The 14181-nt window shown below is 31.5% G+C and overlaps 1 protein-coding gene across 7 annotated transcripts in view; it reads right to left on the bottom strand.

Moving 5' to 3' along the window:
* LOC125073681 (zinc finger protein castor homolog 1-like) overlaps positions 1 to 14181 on the bottom strand; it is an 81434-nt gene that overhangs the window by 44836 nt on the left and 22417 nt on the right. The window contains exon 2 of one of the 7 annotated variants that reach the window (XM_047684632.1): positions 11600 to 11679. The exons of the other annotated variants lie outside the window; for them this stretch is intronic. The gene's annotated coding sequence lies outside the window, so the exon portion shown is untranslated. The remainder of the gene's footprint in view (positions 1 to 11599; positions 11680 to 14181) is intronic. 7 annotated transcript variants of the gene reach the window in all.

Genomic DNA, 14181 nt, shown 5'->3' with positions numbered 1-14181 from the left:
ATATTCTCATCGACTTATAAACAATATGAAAACACTTCAATTGTTCGAAAGAAACGCAAAACAAACACACGCACCTATATTTAATATTAGGAATATATTCGTTTTTAAATCAGACAATGACGTATATTGAGGCAATAGAAATTTATTTGGACAAATATAATTTAATTTAATTCACATCGAATTCGTAACTACACCGATATTGATATTCAAAACAAAACATTACATATTCAAACTACGTTATGGAAACAGTAAATGTTATTAAAATAATAAAAATAGTAATCAAATCATAACATCAAATCACGTAAATCTCCGAAGATTGCTCAACATTTGACGGCAAAGTAACAACAAAATTACCGACGAGAACGCAAGCACGATAAAATCCGTGAATGTCGGTAATTATGTGTTGTTTCACACAAAACGAGTGCTATCTAGATGGGAATAGATCTGTGGACAAGTTTACGTTACAACGAAACGATTTGTTCGAAATTCGATTTATAAATATCATTTATTAAAATTGAAATACTATTTTTGAATTATTTTTTCGTTAAATATTTATTCATAACATGAGTCAACGTATTTTCGATAAAAATATATTTAATATAATAAATATAATGTATTGTGAATATTTCTGTACAAATTTAACTTCCTGAAATTTCTATATTTATTATACGATATTTAAACTGAAAAAATATTATCAGATATTTGCCCGTAGTATTTTTCGACACGTTGATATTCAATATTTTATCGGAACTAATGTTGCCATATTATTCTATACCTCGTTATATTAATACCGTTAAACCACAAAAGATCTCATTGCAAACAACTTCTGGCAATTTTTTCAACGTCTCGTCATAATACGAACTGGTACACAGTTTTCCATCAAACCAAAATTTCTAATCGCGTTCTGACATAAGAATTTAGAGCGTTGTTATTACCGTAAGCGCCTCGGGCGTTATCGACTTGTAATTTTATAACGCGTATAAACCTACCTACTTACCTAACTTTTTATGAAGTATCGATGATTGTTATTTGAATAATAGTACAGAAAATACGATATTACGTCGTATTGTAATTGTAACTATTTCTGAATTCGTTTTAGTTCCATCGCAACGTATACAACATTCTATTTAGTTCTGAGAAATCATGTAACATAATTAGTTTGGGGCCTGTCAAGTTATTTATTACTAAATAACGATTGCTTAGATATCTGCGGTCAAGGGCGAACATATGTTAGACTTACTGGCCTCTCTGTTACGCTTTAAATCGATTTATTTTGATTTTAATAGAAAGGTTGTTGAGCAAACACCATTTTTTGATATACTAATGTAAGGATTATTTACATCATAGGACAATAAACTAAGCGTTTGTAGTTAACATGGGTTCACTTGGACCCCGACAATCCTGCACTAATCACTAGTAGTAATCATACAAAAATAAAAATCAATATCAAATAAGTCAAAGACGCCAATCATATTATTCAATAAAAATAATTAAGTTCCAAATTTAAATTAACATGCTTTTAGAAATAAAGATAAAAGAATAACCGTCACATTTTAAGATGGCGTTAATCGGTTAATTTGCATTTATTAGTATACATTGGATTCGTATCGGCTATTTATACTATAAAAGTCATTTGTGATGACCACATTATTTATTACTTATATTATGTTTACAATAAATTTTAAATTAAATAATTTAGACACTTTTAATGCTAATTTTTAGTACAATCGTAAAACAAAACAATTTTTCGTAATAGTAGCACATCTTACAGATTTATTTAAATAGTATGTAAGAATATCACAAATCAATCATTTTAAAAGTGGAATCTAAAGGAAACAACGTTAAATATATTAATGTTATCTAGAAAATACGATATAGGTTAAGCAAGAATAAATAGTAATAATAGGAACTTAATAATTTATTTAATAGAACTTGTAACAAATTCAGAACTAGACATCAAAATGTGTTTTTTCAAGTATCTTTGATTGACTTATACAAAGTATAATGGCATAAAATAATAAAATGTGTATCATAAAAAACGATAATTTGCTGTTTGAATCACTTACTTGAAAGCATTTAATTGGTAAGCCAGTAGCCTAATCCCATTCGACTGTCAAAAATCATTCGATAATAAATTCAAATAATAATAAACATAGGTATTTATCGTATCAGTTTTTGCAAAATTACAAAACTTATTCTATTTATGAATTTAACAATTAATTCGGCCGAACTGAATAATTCGTAATTCGATTTTCAAAATTAAAATTATATTAGATTTTGTATTCAACGAATTATTAAATTTGAATAATTTATCGTGTTCTCATTTTGAAAAAATAATTAACAATTTGATAATTCAAAAATATAGTTTCACTTTTATTGTGTATCTTATTCTATATTTATTGGTTAATTGATTTATTACTTTGATCGAAATCGTGTAAACAAACATAAAATTTACCTAGTTCAAGATATTTGCCGCTTGTTATCGTGTTGTTTCTATGTAAATTGTTTGGTAATATTGAATTATTTGTGTAATAAATTGAATTCGACAATATCTTACGGAGATATTTGGATAACAAAAATGTATATATTCAAGGTATTCAAGGCAAGGTTCAGCACGTGCCAAGTATGGATAGAAAATTAGATTTGGAATATGTTTATTATAATTTTATTATTATTTATAAATCACGGCCACGATGTGTGTATGTTGTTGTAATATATTAACAAGGTTTTAATTTTTATGATTACCAAAAACATTTGCAGTACAGTTCGTATCAAAAACGGGCTAATCATTATTACTTTGTGTATATTTTGTGTTATCAAAATTCAATTTAAACTTGGTAATAATATAGAGAAAATGTTCTCAAACTTCATTAATTGTCAAACATCAATATATCAAGTTGAAAACTAATGAAGGAACTCTAATGACACAACTCTTACAATGAAGCTTTCGAAATAATTTGCATTATACAGCGTGACACAAATCGTCCGAGATCATGATTAAGAATAACGTTACATGTCAACAAACAAACAAACTATGTTAAATACATGTGATCGATCCTGACACCGCATGAAATTAATTAACCGATGCAACGTCTTGCGCAAGATTATAGATTAAGAAAAAAACCCGTTCGACAATCCGTCGACTTCTTAGTGACAGATAAGTGATCTATTTACGAAATGCAAAACAATGGGACAGATAAGAAAAGGAATCGGTCACTAACTACCGTTACATTAATTCCTATTTCAAAATTAATATTCAATAACGGCTTTACCTATGCCTTTTAGGGGTGATTAGTTAAACAGTGCTGTCTTCTTCTTTCGAATTTCGAATCAACGTTGACAGAAAGAGATAAATCGTTTTTTCACTACAAACCGCAAATTAATATTCATAATTACTGAATTGTCAATGAGAAAATACATATTCGAAATTGAATTTTCGTAGCGATTATATTGTTTGAATTTCATCAAATCATTTCGTTCGTTTTCAATTATAAATACTTCACAAAGTATTTTAAATTCATTTACAATTATCGACAAATACGACCAAGGTACAGATTATAAATGTATTTTAAATAAAACGTTTAAAATCTTACTCCTTGAATGTCAATAGTAAAAATGTATGTAATTACTTAATTTAAATTTATATTTTTAAATATATTGTCATAAAAATAATATTATTACGTTGGTTGCAATCTAAGTTCGTAATTTGACAAGACCTTCGCAGCTTATCAATTTTCGACGAAATATAAAATAAATATAAGGACATTAAACACAAAATTCACTTTTTTAAATGTCGAATAAAACAACAGTGACAAAGCATTAGGCTTAATCGTTATTCTATGGCGACCGTATCGTGGTAGCTACTCGCTATGCCGACCGTACCAGTCCGTTATCAGAGTCGTGCATCGGAGTTAGCATTATTTTGAGAAGTAATTATTAATGTTAAGTCGGTTACCGAATTTCAGGTCGTTGCAGCACAGACTCTACCTCCCCTGCTCCCACCGCCCCCCTCCCCCGGTCGCCACGCCACAATGAGCTAATGAATAATAGAAAAGTGGCCTGTCCAAGTAGCCGATATTGGCCGCTGATAAATGATGAATGCGTTTTCGGTAGAGATTTTTCTTTCTGAGTAATTATCGATTGTGTGGCCAGTACTTTATTTAAGGCGAAGCGTCGAGGTATTAAAGTGACGTGTGTGGCTCTGACCGGACGTCTAATCTTTGGTTAAATTTTGAGAATTTCAAAGCTGTATACCTCTAATGGGAGACGTAAATGTTTTCATGCGTACATACGAAAGATAATAACCGGCAGAAAAACCCGAGTAGACGATGATTTCGGTAAAGAATTCAGCGCTCAACGTGCGCGGCCACTTTATTGGGAACTCCGACGTAAATTTGACAAAGGAATTTTATGAACGTATAAATTCGAGATGTCGGTCCGTCATCCGATCGGTACACTTTAATACTTGGTTCAGTTTCGGAGAAACATCGGCTTTTTGCGCTGCCGGAGATCGCAACTCGTTCAATTACAGACAAAATTAATGATTGAACACATTTTATACTTGTTATGTGTATTTCTGTTCGCACACACGTACGTATTATAGAGGCAGGATCTCACAATAGGATTACATCGCCATAAATGGATCGGAATAACCAGTTATGACCGCTTATGATTCTCCTATGGGTTGCTTAACATTTTTGTATCTTTTGTTTCGAATAGAACTGTGTTCTTGCATTTTAATTTAGGCTTAGGGCGTATGTGTTCAGTTTATGCGTCGAGGCCTTACGTTCATTTATGTCAATGCGCCCTCGGACTTACGTAGAGCGTTTAATGAAGCTATTATTTCAAAACTCGGTCGATAACTTAACAAAAACGCAAAGTTATTACTAATGATATTTAGAACTATTTGATCTGTCGTCCAAGCGAAGCATAAACTAATTCGAATCGAAGCAAAAAATGTATTAATCACGAATCGGATAAGAAGCATAGATTTAAAAACCGTCGGCTATTCATATGGATGTACCGATTTATCATAATCCTTTATATAACAAATATATTCAAAGTTATGTCAGTAATATAAAACCAGTCAGGTAAAAAACACCGAATTCTTAAAACGCGATTGAGCGGCGCGATCTTAGTTGGAAGCGGGCTATTATCAATCTTTGTGAAGATATAAAATTACTTAACGATATTTTACAACCATTTATTCCTCTTTTATGGATTACCAGACCATTAAGAACATCAAACGGAAGCCTAACAAGTGAATATCTAGACGAAATAAATTTTAATAAACCATGTGATTCGATATAAAACAAGGCGTAAAGACCGGAGCCCGGAGCGAACGGGTCAATATTAAAAAATTAGGAACAATTCAAAAATCGAATCAAATTCGAATTCTAGTTAGAGAAGGACGCTCGTAGGGTTGATGACCCGTTGAAATGTCAGCATATATCAGTCTCGCTCTCACATCCAGCCCCTGCATATCTTTATCTCATTCTATGAGATGTTGATCTTGATACGTCACATTTTTAATAAACGAACTCCATATGACATGGCGCACGGAAATTCGTTCCAATGATTAATATGGCCGCCGCTTACGTATACAAAACTAATACATTGTTTTTAAACGTTATTAGAAATATTGATAGTTTCATGTCATTGCTCGTGTTTGTGATCGTCCGATAAACGATTGGGAGATAGAAAGTCTGTCGGGTATAGAATTGAATGCACGAGAGAGTAGACAATATGTAGGCAGCGAACGCAAAAAAATACAATCCGAATATCTTCATATCTTGTATGTATAAATGACTATGAGATTATTTGTTTCGATTTTTTATTGTGTATTTGATAAGCAGTTTGCACGCACCGGCGACTATTAATTAGGACGTCTTTGCGGTTGAAAGACTTTAATAACGTAATAATCTTGTCGCCTTTGGCATTTCGGTATATTGCTCGGATTCTTATTTTAATTTTGACGTTAATAAGTACAGCAGATGGACGGACAAAACAAATGAAAAACGAGCGCGGTGATCCAACAAAAACCCCGTAGATGTGTACTAGACATCACACTGAGCCGCGTTTCATTACAACGGAAATAAAAAGTTCATATTTGACGTTTAACAAATTGTTCCTTTTTCAAATCGACCAATGAGACTATTGTATTCTTTCCTAATGGCATGTTCTATTTTCAAATCTCATTCTCTTTTCAAATCTTGCCCGCCTTTCAGATTCATTCGAATTTGGAATGTGTTGTTGCATACGTTTTCCCACACGTCTTTTTGAGTTGTTTGTCTTCTAAATGAGTTGATTAATTAGATGTTGCGTTAGTGCTGATTGTTGTATGCAGTATGACCGAGTCACACTAAAGTTCAAAGGGATATGGAGAGTCACCATCGTATGGAAGGCACAGTTGAGTTCACGTGTACAATCGCGAAGAACAATCGCGAAGCAGCGAAGCGTACAGTCGTACGGCAAAAGTGAAAATGATTTATAGTTATCAAATAAATTGTCGACTCCGCATTTAAGCACGGGTGGGCAGCGAGTGGCATTAAAAATTTAATCTAAAATATGCATCAGTAAAATCCTCGAAATGGCCAAATGTCGCGTATCTAGTCGAGCGGGAGATATTGCCGAAATGCATAAACATCAAAGGGGTTTTTGTTGAAAAAAGATTTAAAATTTTGAAGGGCGCGTCCCCCGTAGTAGGCAAAATGGCGTCCGAGATTATAATAACGATTTTAAAGTCCCCTTCGCTTTTTTATTTTTATATTTTTTTGGAAGGGTTGTGTAAGTGGACGCGGGGTCCGGTTGAAAATTTGACGCTAACACAATTTCTGAAATGGGGTGAAGACTCAGATGTAAAAATTTTGCACAATAAACCGTAAGATTGATTGTTATTTAGAAAACATGCAAAATACAATACATTTCACGATTTTTATTAACACAGATAAAAAAAGTATTAAGAAATTTAACAAATATCATTTTATCTACATATGCATCATGCCTTAATACAAAATAAAATGATAATTTAAAAATAACTAAAATACATACTTAAATTAAAAACTTCATCACATATCTAAGTATATTAAATATAATAGTAATAATAAAATAGATACACGAAAAGCAGACAGACCCGTAAATTAAAGCCAGTTTACATAGATTAGTGTTTCACAATGGCCCCATCGAGTCAATTCCAGACGAAATCTGTAGCAATTGCCGAGACGGCTTATCAATGAAAATAAAATCAAAAGGAAGCTACCAATTTGCTTGTTTACTGTAGTACGTTGTTAAATTACAATTCTATTTCTCATCGCTTTGAGTTTTATTTACAAATATGCCCGGCTGAACGGGCAATACTATAGGCTAAATCCAAAAAAAATGGAATAATTTCATATTTCCTCGTCTCGAAACGCAACACTATTTATTTAAAAACGTAATTCGATTTACAAACTTGAATAAAGAGTGACTAATCAGCGACAAATTATTGCTGGTAAGCCCGATCATCTTATTAGGAATCACTGTTTCGTTTTGAAGTACGAGTACAGTAGAGTTTGAGGTAAAGCAATGTAATTAGAGGTGTAAGGGGCGTAGAATAACTTAGATAGGCATGGTGGCGCATTGCAAAATCTTAAGTGCAGTAGCGGTCACCATCATTACAATCGTGTGGTATTTACTATTATAAAAATGTAACCAAAATATTGCATAGTTATTATTTCGAATATTTTTTATTAGTTTTTAATTTATTAAATTTGAAACACATCCATCAATCTCGAGAATCCGATTTCCATTAGATCACGCCATTTTTAGAATTACGCTCTTAGAAAATTTAAATAAAATTATAAATCATTTTGGCTAGCGAACACTTGGTATTTATTATATTATCTTAAGTTATTTATGTAATCATATATGACAGGTGACATTTCGACATCACGATTCTGATTTTTTAAATCTTATTTGAGATTATGGTATTCAAAAACGATCAATAGGAAGCCTCAAGTCATACATAGCTGTTGTTTATAAGGCACTAGACCCATCTACCATTTTAGGCTTCTACCGTTATATTCTATAATTAACTAATTACAGTTTGTTTAGAAATAGCTTTCATCAGATACGAGCATATGTACTGTTTATTGTATATAGAATTTGTATGCAGTTTGATTGACTTTATGTCTTTTAGTCAATCAATAAATAATCTCATCGTTATTGTTCTAAAACAATGTTAATTTAACATATAAAATATATTAAAAATGTTTATTTTATTGTTAGGTATAATAAAAACTCACAAACTTGGTGCAATTGAAATATATTGTTACGGAATTAGATTATTAATAAAACCTAGATTTTAACTTTGGACATCGAATGTCATAGGAGTTATTAAACGGATATCGTCATAGCGTTCCAATTTCAAATTAAAAAAAGAACAATCGGGAAACGCCAGCACGTCGCGGCGATAACGCAACGGATTCGAAATTTTAAATAGTTCCATATTCAAACGCCGATTTCAAATATGGCTGGCCGATTGTTTCCCGTTTTCGCTGGCAGTTTAGTCCGAGCGATGGTTTTTAATATGCGGGCTACGCAGTTATTGAAGTTTCACAATGGAGCAATATGGCTACTAGTATTACTGGCCGTATAATTGTCACTGCCTTCCTTCGTATTCAAAAATGTATCTTAATGGGAATTGATTTAGAATTTTACTATTTTGATAAATTTTTTTGTGCATTTTGTTTTGCTTAGTTAATATTTTATCGTTTAATAAATTAAGTTTTTTGGCCAAGTATTACTGCAACAAGCAACTGATAAATCTAAATTTACGATCTATTGAGTTTTACAATTAATGTGCACTGACATTTTACGTACATTAAAACTTAACAGAAATGTCAGTGGAATTCTCGTATACACTTGTCATGCGCTCGCGCAATTTAATTAGTATTAACGTTATGCACGGCGAAGGTTATTATCAAAACATAATCCTAGAAATGTTGCCGCGGAAACGTCCAAGTGATTCGGAAAATTGTAATCAGTATTCAGGTGCTAGATACGATTCCCGCTCACGTATCGGTGAAATTATTCCATACGACATCAAATATGTTATTACGACTTTCTATACCGTTTTCGGCGTATCAAGTGACCATTATCGACCGAAAAATGTATTTTGTTGCTTTTGCATAATCCTATGTTATGGACGGCACTGTTTCATCGCTTACGTTCGTAGAATTATAATTAATTTAATCTAGGTTAAAGGATAATTCGTATTAAGGCAGCGTGTCTTAAAACTGACGTGTTAGAGGCCTGGTAATTATCTACAAGTACCTATAGGCTATAATCGCGAAGATAAAAAGTCAATTATATGTTTAAAGTACAAAGAGAATGCGGTCCTTGCGCCGACTTGGTAATATTAATTCATTGTTAAAGTTATTTTTAAAGTCATCTTGTTTTATCAACAATTATTAAATACCTGCTATTTTAATTGATGTTTGTTCGGAAACAGTTAAAAAGGCAATAATCGCATTGTTACAAAGTATCTCACGAACCAATCATCGAATTCGGCCCGACTTGTTCTGACTTTTTACTCTCTAAATATGGTATTCATAAAATCCCTCGCCTTTTCGTAGAAAAATACCATCGTATAAAGGAATTCTTAAATAAAATTACGAACAAAATTCAATATTTCGATGCCCGAAAAAAAAAATGGTTTTCGAGACAATCGAGTTTCCAAAATCATATTTTACTCCGTTCGAGAGTTCCATAAATAATGTTAATGCGGAATAAAAGGCGTTTTTCGATGAATTTATACCCGAAAACGCTAGCGAACGGCCCGGGAAGTGAGTTGTTCATAAATAATTCAGAACATGCGAAACTCTGCCCGAAAAATAAACTTAAAACTTGAAATTTTAACAAACGCAAGATCTCTTCACTTATATGGGAACCATACATCTTAACCTCACCTAAATGCGGGAATCATTATTTCATCGTTACGTAACAAAAAAAAAAACAAATCGACCGCTTCAATCCATTTCATATACAATTATTAATGACAATTAATCTTTAATTTAAAAAATAGATACGTTTTTATGAATAGACGGACAATGAGAAAGACATGCAAGTCATTTCATACGAATTATGATCGCTTTGTTTCAACTTTGAATGGACAAAAACACGATTTTTAATATCAATACGTTCGCTATCGATTCTCGATTGTAATAATGAAGCGACGTTTTATTTGTTTTAATTACGTTCAAGGGATTTTGATTCTTAATAATATCGCTTGAAAGCGACAATCGCTTGTACGTATTAGTAATCGTGTGGATGCATCGTCGGTTGTAAATGTCGATTGTAATTGTGAACGCATAGATTTGAGTTCTAATTAAGGTGTTAATGGTATACATATCGCTACGTTTATAATAATTACCGAGGCGATATTAGGCGCGTTTTGAATGTCAAATAATTACTCGGATGATTACGCAAATCTAAAATAGATTACTAAAACATAAGCATACTTTTGGTAGGTAACCAATCGATACGTTAGTCGCTTTAAGATTTTTTATTTAATTTAAATTTATAGCTTAAAATAAAATTTATAACTTCAATTATAATTCAACATCGTTTTGAATAAAGAATAAATAAAAGATTAATTTTAATCGTATTATTATTTTTAATGGAATTGCAATTGGTATTCAAAAAAAGAACAACAATTTGAATATATTTGTTTTATTATGTCAATTAATTAAAAATAAAGTTAAAATTTTAAAATCTAGTAAATATTAAATCGAATGAAGGATTTCATCAATTAAGCGGAATACTGTTCTGGTCTCTTTTAATCCAAAAAATATATTCATTCACGTCAACTATAACCCTTTGTGACCGAACCGTAAATACTAAAGTTTATACGCATACGAGTACATAAGTGCTGCATGTGTGTGTGTTATCCCTCAGCAACGAGATTACGAAGGGGTGAGTCCAGTTCCATCATCAATTATTTCTGAATGCGCTCAGCTTTCCAATTTTTTTAAATAAACTCAAGGGTAGGGGGACACTAATAAAATCACATATGTGTATCCGCTGTAGACGCGTTTTAAAAAATTTCAGAATATCTTTAAAAAATGTTGTCTATAAATAGTTAGGTATTAAAATAAACACAAGTGTTTCAAGTTGAATTATGTTTTAACTTTATATTTAAATACAAACGTACATTAATTTAAAGTTATTAAATGCTTCATTTACAAAATCTAAATTAGACCCAAAGTTTAGCCATCTAAATCAGTACATTGCATATCTTTGTAGAAGTTATATACTTGTTACCTCTTAGTTATTTTTTTCGAGACAATATGACGTTTTATACAGAATTGGATGTTTTAATATGTTCAAATTGTTAAATTAATGATTTTCAAATGACCTTGGGAATAACAATCGTTTTGAATCGATTTTGAATAGAAGTATATTAATTGTAAACAATATTTAGTTTTAGATTTTTTTTAATTATTAATCTTTTATAATAGTATAATGCGTTTTAATCAATTACATCAAAACCTATAACAAGAATTTATTAATTAAAAATTATACATTAAAACATTTTTCCAATTAGGATGTAATCACTCACTTCTCGGAAAAGTTCGTGACAATTCAGTCGTTTCCGTTGCTCCTTTTGTGTAAATTTCTAAACACGATTAGGACTGTTACCTGGAAATAAGAAACAAAAAATTAATTTCATACTATTATATTTGGTGAATTATTTAAGTCATAAGAGAATTTAATTATAAAATAAATTCACTAAAAATAATATTGCTGAATTTCTTTAGTCGTGAATATCTTATTTATAACCAATAGTAATCGATTCCAAATTTAAAATCTGATATATAACAGCAGCTACAATTCCAATACAAAGGAATGGAACGAGCATGACGGTTCAAATATTTTTGAAAATGGAATATTAAGTGAAGCTATTATACGATCGAATGATTACAATTGCTTTTTGAAAGATGGCAGACACGTTACCCTGTTATTAAATTCTGTGTTTTTTTTTTTTAATATTCGAAACATGAATTATTTGTGATTAGAAGATCTTAAGATTCATACAGCAATAAAAATAGATTTTGTTTCGTACAACATTTATTAGAAGAAGCAAAAAATTTTTAACATATTTTTAATATGATATTTCATCATATACAGATGATGTCATATAGAGTGAGATATTATTATAATACAGTCATATAAAATTCGAATCTATATCATGAATTAGAAGTCATACATATTTTAGATATATGAACATATTACATACCAACTTAATCATAAGACAAATTATTTATTATACAAGCGCAATAATGTTTTATCGAATATTAATTTACGTTTTATTAGATTAATATTATTGTTTTACTATTTTTTGTGAAATTTGTAACAGGAAGGCTGACAAACAAATGGTGATAAAAGTTACTGGTTTTCACGGTGTACATCGTCATTAAAACACGAGCCATAGGAATTAAGATTTTATGTTCCTAGTGTCGGGTATCCAGGCTCACTTACTCTGAGTAATTTTAGGTTAAAGAATAAAGTGCCAAACAAAGTTTTAATAATAATATTTCCTGGTAGAATATCCGGAACCTTAACCACCAATAGGAAACCTTTGAACCAACGGGACTCTTAATAGACATATTCATTATGTTATAAAATATTCTTTTAATATTAAAATATTATATGTCAGTAATAGGTGTCATAAGAAGTCCCCATTTGTAATGGGGGCAACGACTTGCGTATGCGCTGCGTGTGCTGTGCGTCAAGTGACCCCTTAATGCGACTTATTGGTTACTCATAAGTGCACGACTTGTTAGAATAAAGGCTGAATCTCTATTGGATATAGCGCTATACAGCGCTATTACGGACTGAGATTCCGTTTTTTACATCATCGCTCACTCATTTATAGCATTATAATATATTTGATTTATTCTATGATGCAATGTTTAAAAAATGTTGCTGCACTAAATAAACTAATTAAATTTGGATTCGACAATCATATGATTTACTATTTTCGAAAAAAATTAACGCTATTTTTTGGTGAATTAATATTATGTAATTTCACAGTGACACACAAATGAGATGCACCTAATATGGTACACCATATTAGGTGCACCTAATATGGTGTAGCGCTACTCGGAGCTATAATTCGGTGGATGGTTTGCATTACATAACGTACTACGTGTATTTGGATACTGCGCTTTATTATTCCCAACTGGAACGATCTCCTAAGCTCAGCTCACTCTCATTGGTTCCTCATAAGGGCTCATTGTGATACGACGGACGCAATAAACACCAAATTGCCAGTTAATCGAGCGAGTATAAAGTTTTATCATACAGTCTCTTATTAATGTCAATAAATTTTAAATTATAACGCATAATAACCGAGCTCTCGATGAACGAGCAATACGTCTTTATCATAGATGTGAAAACGGTGTTATTGAGATTGTCCATAGAGATCCACCCACGCTCAAAATAAAAACAGATCGCGGAGAGTTCCACAAAACATCATTAAATTCAATATTTCGTTTAAAAAGCACTCCACATATCTCGGTCATTAATCACTAAAACTACCGACCTTCAAGGAGAACATCGGAATAAAATCGGCAATCGAAATAAAGCACTTAAAGCGAAACGTCATTATCGCACAACATAAATAAAAAATAAAAACGCGGGAATCGAACGCAAAAATTGAATATCGAAGTCGATTTAAAACAGAATACGAATTTTAAAAATACGAGCACAGTCGAGCGGCATTAATTAAAAATTCTCGGTAGAATATTCAAAAATAGAATTCGCATTCGAACGCTCCTTGTACGGACTTGAAGTTTGAATTTGGAAGCAACAAAAGAAGGAGAGCGCGGGAGCAACCCTTTTAGCGCTGATAATCTGTTCCCCGGCCGTGTTGTGTTGTGCTTTATTTTTTATCTGTTGTCACTTTTTTGTCTGAACCGAGATTGTACACAACATTCTTTACTTCGAAACGAAGCTTTTTAAACTCGCCTCGAGACTTATTCCTTTTTTGTTCTCTTTAATAACGAGTCCTCGACCGATTTAATTGATGAATGATCGCGAGTTGTATGTGAATAGCTTTGGAGGTCAAAATGTTGTTTGACATTTGTGAATATATCGCAATTGAATCTACTTTCTTGAATAGTAATTAGTTTGCTAAAT

Source organism: Vanessa atalanta, chromosome 25, assembly GCF_905147765.1.
Source record: "Vanessa atalanta chromosome 25, ilVanAtal1.2, whole genome shotgun sequence".
Lineage (NCBI taxonomy): Eukaryota > Metazoa > Arthropoda > Insecta > Lepidoptera > Nymphalidae > Vanessa > Vanessa atalanta.
This window is presented reverse-complemented; position numbering and strand designations above follow the sequence as displayed.